Consider the following 14,779-nt stretch of genomic DNA (forward strand, 5'->3'; position numbering starts at 1 on the left):
TAAATATCAAATAATGTATTTATAATGTGTTACATAACAGGTAACTGAGGAAGTGTTAGCAAACTTGTTTGTGTCTCCCAAGATGACACGAGACATTCCTGAAATACTTCACGATGGTATTTCTGTCACGCCTGCTCCCGCTCTCCCTCTGGCACTCGAGGGCGCCCAGGCTGCCCTTCATTACGCACACCTGTCACCATCATGACGTGCAGCTGCGCAATATTGGACTCACCTGGACACCATTACTTTATTGATTGCCCTTCTATATCTGTCTGTTCTTCAGTTGGTTCCCCGTGTCAGCATTATTGTCTTTATGTTGTTTCGTTCCCCCTGTCCATACACTGTTCTTGTTTTGGTTTGATGTCCATTTTCCAGTAAATGTTCACTCCCTGAACTTGCTTCTCATCTCCAGCGTCGATCCTTAAAAATTCGAATAGTGTTTAGTAGAGCTATGCATTTTAAAGATTTCATCTGAATTATAATAAGGGATATTGTTTGAAATTTTACTTCAAAGAAAAGGTCAATATGATGTACAAGATGATGCTATGTAAGTTGTTTACCTGAGTTGGTCAAAGGTCAACTTGGTCTGAAGGCTTCCCCTTATTCTTGTTCCGCCCCTCTTTTACATGATGTCATAAGCATACACAGACACATAAAACAAACTCATTTTCAGATGCTCAACCTTGTTTATTTTTTTGTTTTTTTCCAAATACAAAACACAGACTGTACATTTTCTACAAGTTCCCAATCAACATCAAAGCTATAATTTAATTTCATATTACATTGTTTGAACACCAGATATATACAGCCTGATGCACGTCGACTCTGACCTCAACTACTGTAGTAGATCAAATAAAATAATTGACTTTTTAAACAAAATGTTCAGACTTCGTTTACAGTGTTTGTTTTTGTTTTTAGACATTGTATGGCTGTGCTTTCATGCTTTAAGCAAGCACTGGTGATAGCATTTAGCAATGCATGAGTCATAATACATTGTTAATCTGCAGTAGCCATCAATCATTTTACTTCAGTCTATTTTTTAAGTTGAAATAAAACACTGAAATAGCTCCACCCACCAATGGCAACCAACTAACCTACACAATACAAATAACTATATCACTTCAATTATAAAACAGATGGTTCCGTATTGATAATTTGATCTGATTGCCCAAGAAGCGTTCCAAGCTGTGCTTCATTCTCCGATGCGGTCACATCTACGAAGCAATTTCACTTTCTTTTAGTGTAAAAAAAAATCTCACTGCGCAGGGTAAACATTAATTTAGTAGGCCATAAGAGTCCGTGTGGCTGTTGCTAACCAAACCCAAGGATTCTACACTCTTAGAAAAAAGGGTTCCAAAATGGTTCTTTGGATGTCCCCATAGGATAATCTCTTTTGGTTCCAGGTAGAACCCTTTTGGGTTACAGGTAAAACCCTCTGTAGAAAGGGTTCTACATGGAACCAAAAGGGTTCTTCCTGCAACCAAAAAGGGTTCTTTAAAGGGTTCTGCTATGGGGACAGCCGGGGAACCCTTTAAGGTTCTAGATAGAAAAAAGATGCTAAGAGTGTACCTCTAAAAAATTAAATGTATACATACAATGTACAATAGTTTGATTAAAATGTTACTCTTGCCATTAAAATATCAAATCAATCCTATTAAACAGCATGCAACTGGGCAAAGATACATTCCCTCTTCATCTCATTTGGCTTTTATACAATATACATTTTTTTTTATTGGAGATGAATCATGGAATCGACAAATTAAAAATAGATTTGAGACATTCAGTCAATCTCCCATTTTATAGTTAAGGAACTTGATTAGTATTGGTGGGAGGGGCAGGGTGTCAATGTGCCTCAGTCTGGGGATTCCAACCTGCTGACGGATCTTCAGCCTACACAGCTTCATCAGTGAATATGGTGGCACTGAAAGAAAGTGCAAAGAAGTTGCTTATTAAAGGGATTGTGTGATTGGAGAGCAACATATTTATCTGGCTAACACACATAAGAATAGTCAAGGTAACAAGTATGCAACAGTACAAAAATAAGGGCATAACCTTAGAAAATAAATACTCATGAGCAACCTGACATTATGCAGACATATCCCATTGACACCCATGCTTAATTTGCATGAAACTTTGTGATACATGCTAATTTCTCAAGGTAATTGACCTTAAGTGAACACAGACCCTAATGATTATATCATGGTAAATGCAATACTCCAAGCTCTGTTATTAGTGGAGATCGCTGTCATAAGCTCACTTACTTGCTTTCACTTTGATCCCTGCCCAGTCATGGTTGCTATCCAGGTGCTCAATCAGCCTGGAGCAGAGTTTCACATGGCCAACATAATCCAGGAGCGTGTCTATGATGGGCCCAGCCCAGCAACTTATCGTCGGATCGTTGATCGTCTCACAGAACTGAAAATAAAGGGTTCAAAGTGGATTCAAAGAACAGCCAATAATAGGTGTATTGAGCTGAGATGGAATTGGAAACAAATAGACCAGCAAACTGTCTGTATTGCAAATTAACCCAACCTACCTGGATGTACATTTTGATTGGAGCTTCGTCCTCATCGGTAGCGTAGCGCAAAGTTTCGGTGAAGCCTCTGCCTCTACTTAAAGTTTTCAGGGGTGGGTGTGGCTTGCTGCCATATGTGCAGTCGAAACAGGAAAGGGCATCGCAGCCATTGTCCATCAGATACTTCAGGATTTGTGAATACTTCATACCGAGCATGACTACTGCCGGGAAGGAGCAGGGGTGTGTGAGGATGGACGCGTTCATGTTAGCTCCATGCTCCACCAGCACTGTGATCATTTCCATGCAACCCCGCCTCACAGCGATAAGAAGAGGGTTGAACATGTCAAGGTTGGGGTTAGCGCCGGCCTCCAGAAGCATTTCTGCGGCTTCTAGGTTGTTGTTGGCGACAGCGAAGTAGAGCGCTGTGCTGCGACGGTCCTCATACATTTTGGATCGGTCTTCTGCCAGCTGGAGATTGACGTCATATCCTCCCTTGATAAGCACTTCTAGAATCCAGTCCCTGTTGTGCTCAGCAGCCAGGTGGAGGGGACTGATGCCACTGCATTGAACTTTGGCCTTACTTGTGGCAGGGATCAGCATGGATACAATGCTACAAAAGGGAAGCAAAGAGATCACTTTTCACACTTATATTATTTTTTTTTTCAAAGAGAAATCAATGCTTTGAATTAACCAATCAATTAATTCACTGCACTCACTCAAAATGTCCTTTCTGGACAGCAACATGAAGAGGCAGGAGGCCAGACTTGGTTGTTCGGTTTGCATCTGCTTTCTGAGATAGAAGCAGTTCCACAACTTCCTTGTGACCATTCTTACTTGACTCGTACAAGGGTGTTGCCCCATCACATGCCTGGCAGTTCATATCAACCCCTACAATACACAGGAGAATAGTCAAAATGAATACAATGTTGAAATCCTGGAAAAGTGGCAACACCGTAACACCACCAGCAACAGATCGTCTGGATGCTTAATGGTTATTTTTTAATCTATTCATGGCGTTGTAAGGAATGGAATACTTTCTTCAAGATATAGGCATCCGATACTCGGAAACCCAATAGGTTTTGAACATAGAAGACATTTTCAGGTTCAGTTTGGGTTGTAGGATTTCATTTTCATGCCATTGGGACTATTTCATGGATCAACAATTGTATGTGTTCGCACACAGACACTGTGCCGTTCAAAGTCATAAAGGGTCATGCATTCCCAAAAGTGTATTCAATAAGGGCTTGTCATGACCTGCTGCATGACTTTGGACATTATTGACATGATTTGAGGATGGATAAAGTGATATTGCTTATTTAATATAATCAATTCAAATAATCTTAAAGTTGGTTGTCAAAATTTGAAAACTTTACCTTTGCTCATCAGGAAAGACAACACCTCCACTCTCCCGTTCTGTGCTGCCGTAAAGAAAGGGTCTATCCCGTAGATATTGGCTGCATTAAGCTTGGCCCCGGCATCCAACAACATCTGGCAAATTTCCACGTTATCATGCCCGGCTGCTTCATGGAGAGGTGTCACACCCTGAACGCAAGCCTTGTGCACTGAGGCTCCATACTTTAGGAGGTGGTCTACAATCTCTGCATTGGGCTTCACACAAGCTGAAAACGGAATGTGAGAAACAACACAGATAACTTTGGTTGGATTTGCTGTTTGTAAAACATAAACTGATTGTATAACAGCGGTGGACTTCACCGGTATGACCAGTAACCTAGCTTGAGACCTCAAAACTTGTGTTCGCCCCAGAGCTAACACAGAGTTGAGTCATACAGACAACCTGGCTACGTTTCATATCACACTGTTCACTATTGAACCTCTTGACAGAACAGCTTTGAAATCAGTTATTTACCTTTCAAGAGTGGTGTTTCTCCGTCGTTATTGGCAATGTTGGGATTTGCACCTCTGTCTAGAAGGCACTCCACACAATTCACATGGTGAAAGATGGCAGCCAAAAGAAGTGGGGTCTGATTGTATGTACCACATGTGTTCACTATCCCAGGATGGGCTGTGGGGAATATAACAGACCCAAGCACGTTAAAAACAATCAGCATGTACTGATAAAGGGTCTTCCTGAGATTGAGGAAGATAAAATAGTTTAAAAACTAGAAAGGATTCTCAATTACACTTTTCTTTGTTTCACCCTCACCTCTTAATATAATCTTGAGGCATTCTTCTTGACCGTAATATGCAGCTTCGTGTAGAGAAATCCATCCATCCTCATTTGGTACAAAGAGACTCTTTGGATTGCATTTCACTATTTCTTTTAAGGCCTTTAAATCACCATTCTCAATCACAGGCACCAGGGGTCTCACATCTCTAAGGCATAGACAAAGATTAAGGGGAAAATGGTCATAAAATGTTGGCAAGATAAAAAATGTAAGTGCCTTTGAATGGGGTATGGTAGTAGGTGCCAGGTGCACCGGTTTGTGTCAAGAACTGCAACGCTGCTGGGTTTTTATACTCAACAGTTTCCTGTGTGTATCTTGTGTTATGAACTTGAGTGAAGACCCAAAAGCGGTTTTAACAGAAAACAGAGTTCTTTAATGAAAAACAGGAATGGCATAAATCCTCTTCCAACGTTGTCAGCGGAACAAAAAGAACGTTAGTATAATGCAGGATGCACCTGCCAGGCAGACTCCGACAGGATAGGACAAGGTGGAAGCAAACGAGACGACAGCTTGCTTCTGGCATCAAAAAACACAAACAAGAATCAGACACTGAAAGTAGCAGGAACAGAGAGAGAAATAGAGACCTAATCAGAGGGGGAAGAGAGAACAGGTGTGAAAGAGTGAATGAGCTAGTTAGAGGAGATGTAGAACAGCTGAAGAATGAGAGACAGAGAAGGTAACCTAAAAAGACCAGCAGAGAGAGACAGAGTGAAGAGAAAGGACAGGAACAGACATAACAAGACATGACAGTACCCCCCCACTCACCGAGCGCCTCCTGGCGCACTCGAGGAGGAAACCTGGCGGCAACGGAGGAAATCATCGATCAGCGAACGGTCCAGCACGTCCCGAGAGGGAACCCAACTCCTCTCCTCAGGACCGTACCCCTCCCAATCCACTAGGTACTGATGACCACGGCCCCGAGGGCGCATGTCCAAAATCTTACGAACCCTGTAGATGGGTGCGCCTCGACAAGGATGGGGGGAGGGACGAGCGGGGGCGCGAAGAACGGGCTTAACACAGGAGACATGGAAGACCGGGTGAACGCGACGAAGATAGCGTGGAGAAGAAGTCGCACTGCGACAGGATTAATGACCTGGGAAATACGGAACGGACCAATGAACCGCTGGGCCAACTTGCGAGAAGCTGTCTTAAGGGGAAGGTTCTGAGTGGAGAGCCATACTCTCTGACCGCAACAATATCTAGGACTCTTTGGTCCTACGCTATTAGCGGCCCCCGCAGTCTGCGCCTATTACGGCAAAGTGCTGACCTGACCCCCTTCCAGGTGCGCTCGCACCGCTGGACAAAGCCTGAGCGGAGGGACGCAGGACTCGGCGAGCTGAGATGAGAACAGCGGAGGCTGCTCCGAGGCTACTCTGAAAGGGGATGAACGGTGCAGACGTAGGGAAGCGAGTTGGGGCTTACTCTGCCCAGGGGAGCTGTTCTGACCAAGACGCAGGGTTACGAAAAGAAAGACTGCGTAAAATGCGACCAACAGTCTGATTGGCCCGTCGGGGGTTTGACCGCTAGACTGGGGATGAAAGCCGTGGACGAGAGACTGACGGAAGCCCCAATCAAACGCAAAACTCCCTCCAAAATTGAGACGTGAACTGCGGGCTTGTCGGAAACGACGTCAGACGGAAGGCCATGAATTCGGAAAACATTCTCGATAATGATCTGAGCCGTCTCCTTAGCAGAAGGAGCGATCGAGAGGAATGAAAATGAGCCGCTCTAGAGAATCTATCGACAACCGTAAGAATAACTGTCTTCCCGCTGATGAAGGCAGTCCGGTGATAAAATCTAAAGCGATGTGAGACCACGGCCGAGAGGGAATGGGAAGCGGTCTGAGACGGCCGGCAGGAGGAGAGTGCCCTAGATTTAGTCTGCGCGCAGACCGAACAAGCTATGACAATCGACGCGCGTCGTTCCGAGTGGGCCACCAGAAACGCTTGGCGAATGGAAGCGAATGCACTCCGAACGCCGGGGTGGCCGGCTAACTTGGCAGAGTGGGCCCACTGAAGAACGGCCGGACGAGTAGGAACGGGAACGAACAGAAGGTTCCTAGGACAAGCTCGCGGCGACGGAGGTGAGCGAGTGCTTGCTTTACCTGCCTCTCACTCCCCAGACAGTCAACCCGACAATTGCGTCAGGGAGAATCCCTCGGGGTCGGTGGAGACCTCTAGAAGAACTGAAGAGACAGATAAAGCATCAGGCTTGGTGTTTTTTGAGCCCGGACGATAAGAAATAACAAACTCGAAACGAGCGAAAAACAGAGCCCAACGAGCCTGACGCGCATTAAGTCGTTTGGCTGAACGTGATGTACTCAAGGTTCCTATGGTCAGTCCAAACGACAAAAGGAACGGTCGCCCCCTCCAACCACTGTCGCCATTCGCCTAGGGCTAAGCGGATGGCGAGCAGTTCGCGAGATTACCAACATCATAGTTACGTTCTGACGGCGATAAGCGATGAGAGAAAACGCGCAAGCATGGACCTTGCCGTCAGAGAGAGAGCGCTGAGAAAGAATGGCTCCCACGCCCACCTCTGACGCGTCAACCTCAACAACAAACTGTCTAGAGATGTCAGGTGTAACAAGAATAGGAGCGGATGTAAAACAATTCTTAAGAAGATCAAAAGCTCCCTCGGGCGGAAACGGACCACTTAAAGCACGTCTTAACAGAAGTAAGGGCTGTGAGGGGAGCTGCCACCTGACCGAAATTACGGATGAAACGACGCATAGAAATTAGCGAAGCCCAGAAAGCGCTGCAGCTCGACGCGTGACTTAGAACGGCCAATCAATGACAGCCTGGACTTAGCGGGATCCATCTTAATGCCCTCAGCGGAAAATAACGGAACCGAGAAAAGGGACAGAGGCGGCATGAAAAATGCACTTCTCAGCCTTCACATAAAGACAGTTCTCCAAAAGGCGCTGGAGGACGCGGGCCGCACGTGCTGAACATGAATCGAGAGAGACGGGGGAAAAAAATCAGGATATCGTCCATGTAAACGAAAACAAAATGTTCAGCATGTCTTCAGACGCCGTTAACTAGTGCCTGAAAGACAGCTGGAGCGTTAACGAGGCCGAAAGGAAGAACCCGTATTCAAAGTGCCCTAACGGAGTGTTAAACGGGCGCCTTCCACTCGTCCCCCTCCCTGATGCGCACGAGATGGTAGGCGTACGAAGGTCCAATTTGGTGAAAACCTGGCTCCCCTGCAGGATCTCGAAGGCTGAAGACATAAGAGGAAGCGGATAACGATTCTTAACTGTTATGTCATTCAGCCCTCGATAATCCACGCATGGGCCAGGGACCCGTCCTTCTGAACAAAAAAACCCGCGGCGGGAGAGGAGGAGGAGACTATGGTACCGGCGCCGAGCGAAACCGACAAATAATCCTCGAGAGCCTTACGTTCGGGAGCCGACAGAGAGTATAATCTACCCCGGGGGAGTAGTTCCCGGAAGGAGATCAATACTACAGTCATACGACCGGTGTGGAGGGAGAGAAGTGGCCTTGAACGACTGAACACCGTGCGCAGATCGTGATACTCCTCCGGCACCCCTGTCAGTCGCCAGGCTCCTCCTGTGAAGAAGAGACAGAGGAAACAGGGGAGGGATAGCAGACATTAAACAGGTCACATGACAAGAAACATTCCAGGATAGGATAGTATTACTAGACCAATTAATAGAAGGGCTATGGCGCACTAGCCAGGATGACCCAAAACAACAGGTGTAAAAGGTGAATGAAAAATTAAAAAAGAAATGGTTTCGCATGATTACCAGAGACAGTGAGGGGCTAAAGGCAGCGTCTCACGCTGAATCTTGGGGAGAGAACTACCATCTAAAGCGAACAAGGCCGTGGGCTCCCCTAACTGTCTGAGAGGAATGTCATGTTCCCGAGCCCAGGTCTCGTCCATAAAACAGCCCTCCGCCCCAGAGTCTATCAAGGCACTGCAGGAGTAGATGAACCGGGCCAGCGGAGATGGACCGGAAAAGTAGTGCGTGATCCAGAAGGGGAGAGGCCTGAGTAGCTGCGCCACCAGTAGCCCTCTTACTGATGAGCTCTGGCTTTACTGGACATGAGGTGACAAAATGACCAGCGGAGCCGCAGTAGAGACAGAGGCGACAGATTCTCCGCTCCTTCTCCTGGCCGAGATGCGGATACCCCCAGCTGCATAGGCTCAGCATCCGAGCCGGAGGAGGGTGGCAGTGATGCGGCAGGTGGCAGTGATGTGGAGAGGGGAGCAGAGAACGCGAGCTCCTTTCCACGAGCTCGGCGACGAAGATCAAACCGTTCGTTTATGCGATAGCGAGAGCTATTAAGGAGTCCAGACTGGAAGGAACCTCCCGGGAGAGGATCTCATCCTTAACTCGACAAGGAGATCCTCCAGAAAACGAAGCGAGCAAAGCCGGCTCGTTCCAGTCACTTGAGGCAGCGAGAGGCGAAACTCAATAGAATAATCCGTTAGTGGATCGATTTCCTGACATAGGGAAGACAGGGCCCTGGAAGCCTCCTCCCAAAAAACAGAACGGTCAAAAACCCGTATCATCTCCTCCTTAAAGTCCTGATACTGGTTAATACACTCAGCCCTCGCCTCCCAGATTGCCGTGCCCCACTCACGTCAACCGGGTAAGGGAGAAAATGACGTAGGCGATGGGCTGCTTCCTGGAGAGTGTTGGGCTGAGAGAGAACACCACATCACACTGAGTGAGGAATGAGCGGCACCAGTGGGCTCCCCAGAGTAACACGGCGGGTTGTTGATCCTGGCTCCGGAGACTCGGAAAACCCTGGAAGTGGGCGGTGGATCGAGGTGGAGTTGGTGAACCTGTCTTGTGAGGTCGGAGACTTGGACGGCCAGGGTCTCAACGGCATGTCGAGCAGCAGACAATTCCTCCTCGTGTCTGCCCAGCACGCTCCCTGGATCTCGACGGCGGAGTGAAAAGGGTCCGGGAGCCGCTGGGTCCATTCTTGGTCTGATTCTTCTGTTATGTACTTGAGTGAAGACCCAAAAGCGGTTTTAACAGAAAACAGAGTTCTTTAATGAAAAAACAGGAATGGCATAAATCCTCTTCCAACGTAGTCAATGGAACAAAAGAACGTTAGTATAATGCAGGATGCACCTGCCAGGCAGACTCCGACAGGATAGGACAAGGTGGAAGCAAACGCGACGACAGCTTGCTTCTGGCATCAAAAACACAAACAAGAATCAGACCCTGAAAGTAGCAGGAACAGAGAGAGAAATAGAGACCTAATCAGAGGGGGAAGAGAGAACAGGTGGGAAAGAGTGAATGAGCTAGTTAGGAGGAGATGTAGAACAGCTGAAGAATGAGAGACAGAGAAGGTAACCTAAAAAGACCAGCAGAGAGAGACAGAGGAAGAGAAAGGACAGGAACAGACATAACAAGACATGACAGTACCCCCCCACCTCACCGAGCGCCTCCTGGCGCACTCCGAGGAGGAAACTGGCGGCAACGGAGGAAATCATCGATCAGAGAACGGTCCAGCACGTCCCGAGAGGGAACCCAACTCCTCTCCTCAGGACCGCACCTCCCAATCCACTAGTACTGATGACCACGGCCCCGAGGGCGCATGTCCAAAATCTTACGAACCCTGTAGATGGGTGCGCCTCGACAAGGATGGGGGGAGGGACGAGCGGGGGCGCGAAGAACGGGCTTAACACAGGAGACATGGAAGACCGGGGTGAACGCGACGAAGATAGCGCGGGAGAAGAAGTCGCACTGCGACAGGATTAATGACCTGAGAAATACGGAACGACCAATGAACCGCGGGCCAACTTGCGAGAAGCTGTCTTAAGGGGAAGGTTCTGAGTGGAAAGCCATACTCTCTGACCGCAACAATATCTAGGACTCTCTGGTCCTATGTTTATTAGCGGCCTCACAGTCCGCGCTCTATTACGGCAAAGTGCCGACCTGACCCCCTTCCAGGTGCGCGGCAACGCTGGACAAAAGCCTGAGCGGAGGGGACGCTGGACTCGGCGAGCTGAGATGAGAACAGCGGAGGCTGGTACCCGAGGCTACACTGAAAGGAGATAGACCGGTAGCAGACGAGGGAAGTGATTTGTGGGCGTACTCTGCCCAGGGGAGCTGTTCTGACCAAGACGCAGGGTTACGAAAAGAAAGACTGCGTAAAATGCGACCAACAGTCTGATTGGCCCGTTGGGCTTGACCGTTAGACTGGGGATGAAAGCCGGACGAGAGACTGACGGAAGCCCCAATCAAACGGCAAAACTCCCTCCAAAATTGAGACGTGAACTGCGGGCCTCTGTCGGAAACGACGTCAGACGGAAGGCCATGAATTCGGAAACATTCTCGATAATGATCTGAGCCGTCTCCTTAGCAGAAGGGAGCTTATCGAGAGGAATGAAATGAGCCGCCTTAGAGAATCTATCGACAACCGTAAGAATAACTGTCTTCCCGCTGATGAAGGCAGTCCGGTGATAAAATCCAAAGCGATGTGAGACCACGGCCGAGAGGGGAATGGGAAGCGGTCTGAGACGGCCGGCAGGAGGAGAGTTCCCAGATTTAGTCTGCGCGCAGACCGAACAAGCGGCGACAAATCGACGCGCGTCACGTTCCCGAGTGGGCCACCAGAAACGCTGGCGAATGGAAGCGAGCGCACCCCCGAACGCCGGGTGGCCGGCTAACTTGGCAGAGTGGGCCCACTGAAGAACGGCCGGACGAGTAGGAACGGGAACGAACAGAAGGTTCCTAGGACAAGCTCGCGGCGACGGAGTGTGAGCGAGTGCTTGCTTTACCTGCCTCTCAATTCCCCAGACAGTCAACCCGACAACACGCCCGTCAGGAGAATCCTCGGGTCGGTGGAGACCTCAGAAGAACTGAAGAGACGAGATAAAGCATCAGGCTTGGTGTTTTTTGAGCCCGGACGATAAGAAATAACAAACTCGAAACGAGCGAAAAACAGAGCCCAACGAGCCTGACGCGCATTAAGTCGTTTGGCTGAACGGATGTACTCAAGGTTCCTATGGTCAGTCCAAACGACAAAAGGAACGGTCGCCCTCCAACCACTGTCGCCATTCGCCTAGGGCTAAGCGGATGGCGAGCAGTTCGCGATTACCAACATCATAGTTACGTCTGGACGGCGATAAGCGATGAGAGAAAACGCGCAAGGATGGACCTTGCGTCAGAGAGAGAGCGCTGAGAAAGAATGGCTCCCACGCCCCACCTCTGACGCGTCAACCTCAACAAACTGTCTAGAGATGTCAGGTGTAACAAGAATAGGAGCGGATGTAAAACAATTCTTAAGAATTAAAAGCTCCCTGGGCGGAAACGGACCACTTAAAGCACGTCTTAACAGAAGTAAGGGCTGTGAGGGGAGCTGCCACCTGACCGAAATTACGGATGAAACGACGATAGAAATTAGCGAAGCCCAGAAAGCGCTGCAGCTCGACGCGTGACTTAGGAACGGGCCAATCAATGACAGCCTGGACCTTAGCGGGATCCATCTTAATGCCCTCAGCGGAAATAACGGAACCGAGAAAAGGGACAGAGGCGGCATGAAAAATGCACTTCTCAGCCTTCACATAAAGACAGTTCTCCAAAAGGCGCTGGAGGACGCGCCGCACGTGCTGAACATGAATCGAGAGAGACGGTGAAAAAATCAGATATCGCCCATGTAAACGAAACAAAAATGTTCAGCATGTCTTCAGGACGCCGTTAACTAGTGCCTGAAAGACAGCTGGAGCGTTAACGAGGCCGAAAGGAAGAACCCGGTATTCAAAGTGCCCTAACGGAGGTTAAACGGCGTCTTCCACTCGTCCCCTCCCTGGGATGCGCACGAGATGAGTAGGCGTTACGAAGGTCCACTTGGTGAAAAACCTGGTTCTGCAGGATTCGAAGGCTGAAGACATAAGAGGAAGCGGATAACGCATTCTTAACTGTTATACACCAGCTCGATAATCCACGCATGGGGCGCAGGGACGCCCTGGAACAAAACCCTGGCCCCGGCGGGAGAGGAGGAGGAGACTATGGTACCGGCGGCTTCAGCGAAACCGACAAATAATCCTCGAGAGCCTTACGTTCGGGAGCCACAGAGAGGCAATCTACCCCGGGGGGGAGTAGTTCCCGGAAGGAGATCAATACTACAGTCATACTAATCGGTGTGGAGGGAGAGAAGTGGCCTTGGAACGACTGAACACCGTGCGCAGATCGTGATACTCCTCCGGCACCCCTTGTCAAATCGCCAGGCTCCTCCTGTGAAGAAGAGACAGAGGAAACAGGAGGGATAGCAGACATTAAACAGGTCACATGACAAGAAACATTCCAGGATAGGATAGTATTACTAGACCAATTAATAGAAGGGTTATGGCGCACTAGCCAGGGATGACCCAAAACAACAGGTGTAAAAGGTGAACGAAAAATTAAAAAAGAAATGGTTTCGCTATGATTACCAGAGACAGTGAGGGTTAAAGGCAGCGTCTCACGCTGAATCTTGGGGAGAGAACTACCATCTAAAGCGAACAAGGCCGTGGGCTCCCCTAACTGTCTGAGAGGAATGTCATGTTCCCGAGCCCAGGTCTCGTCCATAAAACAGCCCTCCGCCCCAGAGTCTATCAAGGCACTGCAGGAAGCAGATGAACCGGGCCAGCGGAGATGGACCGGAAAAGTAGTGCGTGATCCAGAAGGAGAGGCCTGAGTAGTTGCGCTCACCAGTAGCCCTCCTCTTACTGATGAGCTCTGGCTTTTACTGGACATGAGGTGACAAAATGACCAGCGGAGCCGCAGTAGAGACAGAGGCGATTGGTGATTCTCCGTTCCTTCTCCTTGGCCGAGATGCGGATACCCCCCAGCTGCATAGGCTCAGCATCCGAGCCGGCGGAGGAGGGTGGCAGTGATGCGGCAGGTGGCAGTGATGTGGAGAGGGGAGCAGCGGAGAACGCGAGCTCCTTTCCACGAGCTCGGCGACGAAGATCAAACCGTCGCTCTATGCGAATAGCGAGAGCTATTAAGGAGTCCAGACTGGAAGGAACCTCCCGGGAGAGGATCTCGTCCTTAACCTCGACGAGGAGACCCTCCAGAAAACGAGCGAGCAAAGCCGGCTCTGCTCCAGTCACTTGAGGCAGCGAGAGTGCGAAACTCAATAGAATAATCCGTTATGGATCGATTCCCTGACATAGGGAAGACAGGGCCCTGGAAGCCTCCTCCCCAAAAACAGAACGGTCAAAAACCCGTATCATCTCCTCCTTAAAGTCTTGATACTGGTTAATACACTCAGCCCTCGCCTCCCAGACTGCCGTGCCCCACTCACGCGCCCGTCCGGTAAGGAGAGAAATGACGTAGGCGATGCGGGCTGCGCTCCTGGAGTAAGTGTTGGGCTGGAGAGAGAACACCACATCACACTGAGTGAGGAATGAGCGGCACTCAGTGGGCTCCCCAGAGTAACACGGCGGGTTGTTGATCCTGGGCTCCGGAGACTCGGAAACCCTGGAAGTGGGCGGTGGATCGAGGTGGAGTTGGTGAACCTGTCTTGTGAGGTCGGAGACTTGGACGGCCAGGGTCTCAACGGCATGTCGAGCAGCAGACAATTCCTCCTCGTGTCTGCCTAGCATCGCTCCCTGGATCTCGACGGCGGAGTGAAAAGGGTCCGGAGCCGCTGGGTCCATTCTTGGTCTGATTCTTCTGTTATGAACTTGAGTGAAGACCCAAAAGCTGGTTTTAACAGAAAACAGAGTTCTTTAATGAAAAACAGGAATGGCATAAATCCTCTTCCAACGTTGTCAGCGGAACAAAAAGAACGTTAGTATAGTGCAGGATGCACCTGCCAGGCAGACTCCGACAGGACAGGACAAGGTGGAAGCAAACGAGACGACAGCTTGCTTCTGGCATCAAAAAACACAAACAAGAATCAGACACTGAAAGTAGCAGGAACAGAGAAAGAAATAGAGACCTAATCAGAGGGGGAAGAGAGAACAGGTGGGAAAGAGTGAATGAGCTAGTTAGAGGAGATGTAGAACAGCTGAAGAATGAGAGACAGAGAAGGTAACCTAAAAAGACCAGCAGAGAGAGACAGAGTGAAGAGAAAGGACAGGAACAGACATAACAAGACATGAC

General features: G+C 49.0%; 1 pseudogene; it reads right to left on the reverse strand.

Annotated features, from left to right (window-relative positions):
- Window positions 1-1,778: 1,778 nt before the first annotated feature.
- Window positions 1,779-10,176, reverse strand: LOC135537152 (ankyrin repeat and SOCS box protein 2-like; annotated as a pseudogene).
- Window positions 10,177-14,779: the final 4,603 nt, after the last annotated feature.

Source organism: Oncorhynchus masou, unplaced genomic scaffold, assembly GCF_036934945.1.
Source record: "Oncorhynchus masou masou isolate Uvic2021 unplaced genomic scaffold, UVic_Omas_1.1 unplaced_scaffold_7136, whole genome shotgun sequence".
Taxonomy (NCBI): Eukaryota; Metazoa; Chordata; class Actinopteri; order Salmoniformes; family Salmonidae; genus Oncorhynchus; species Oncorhynchus masou.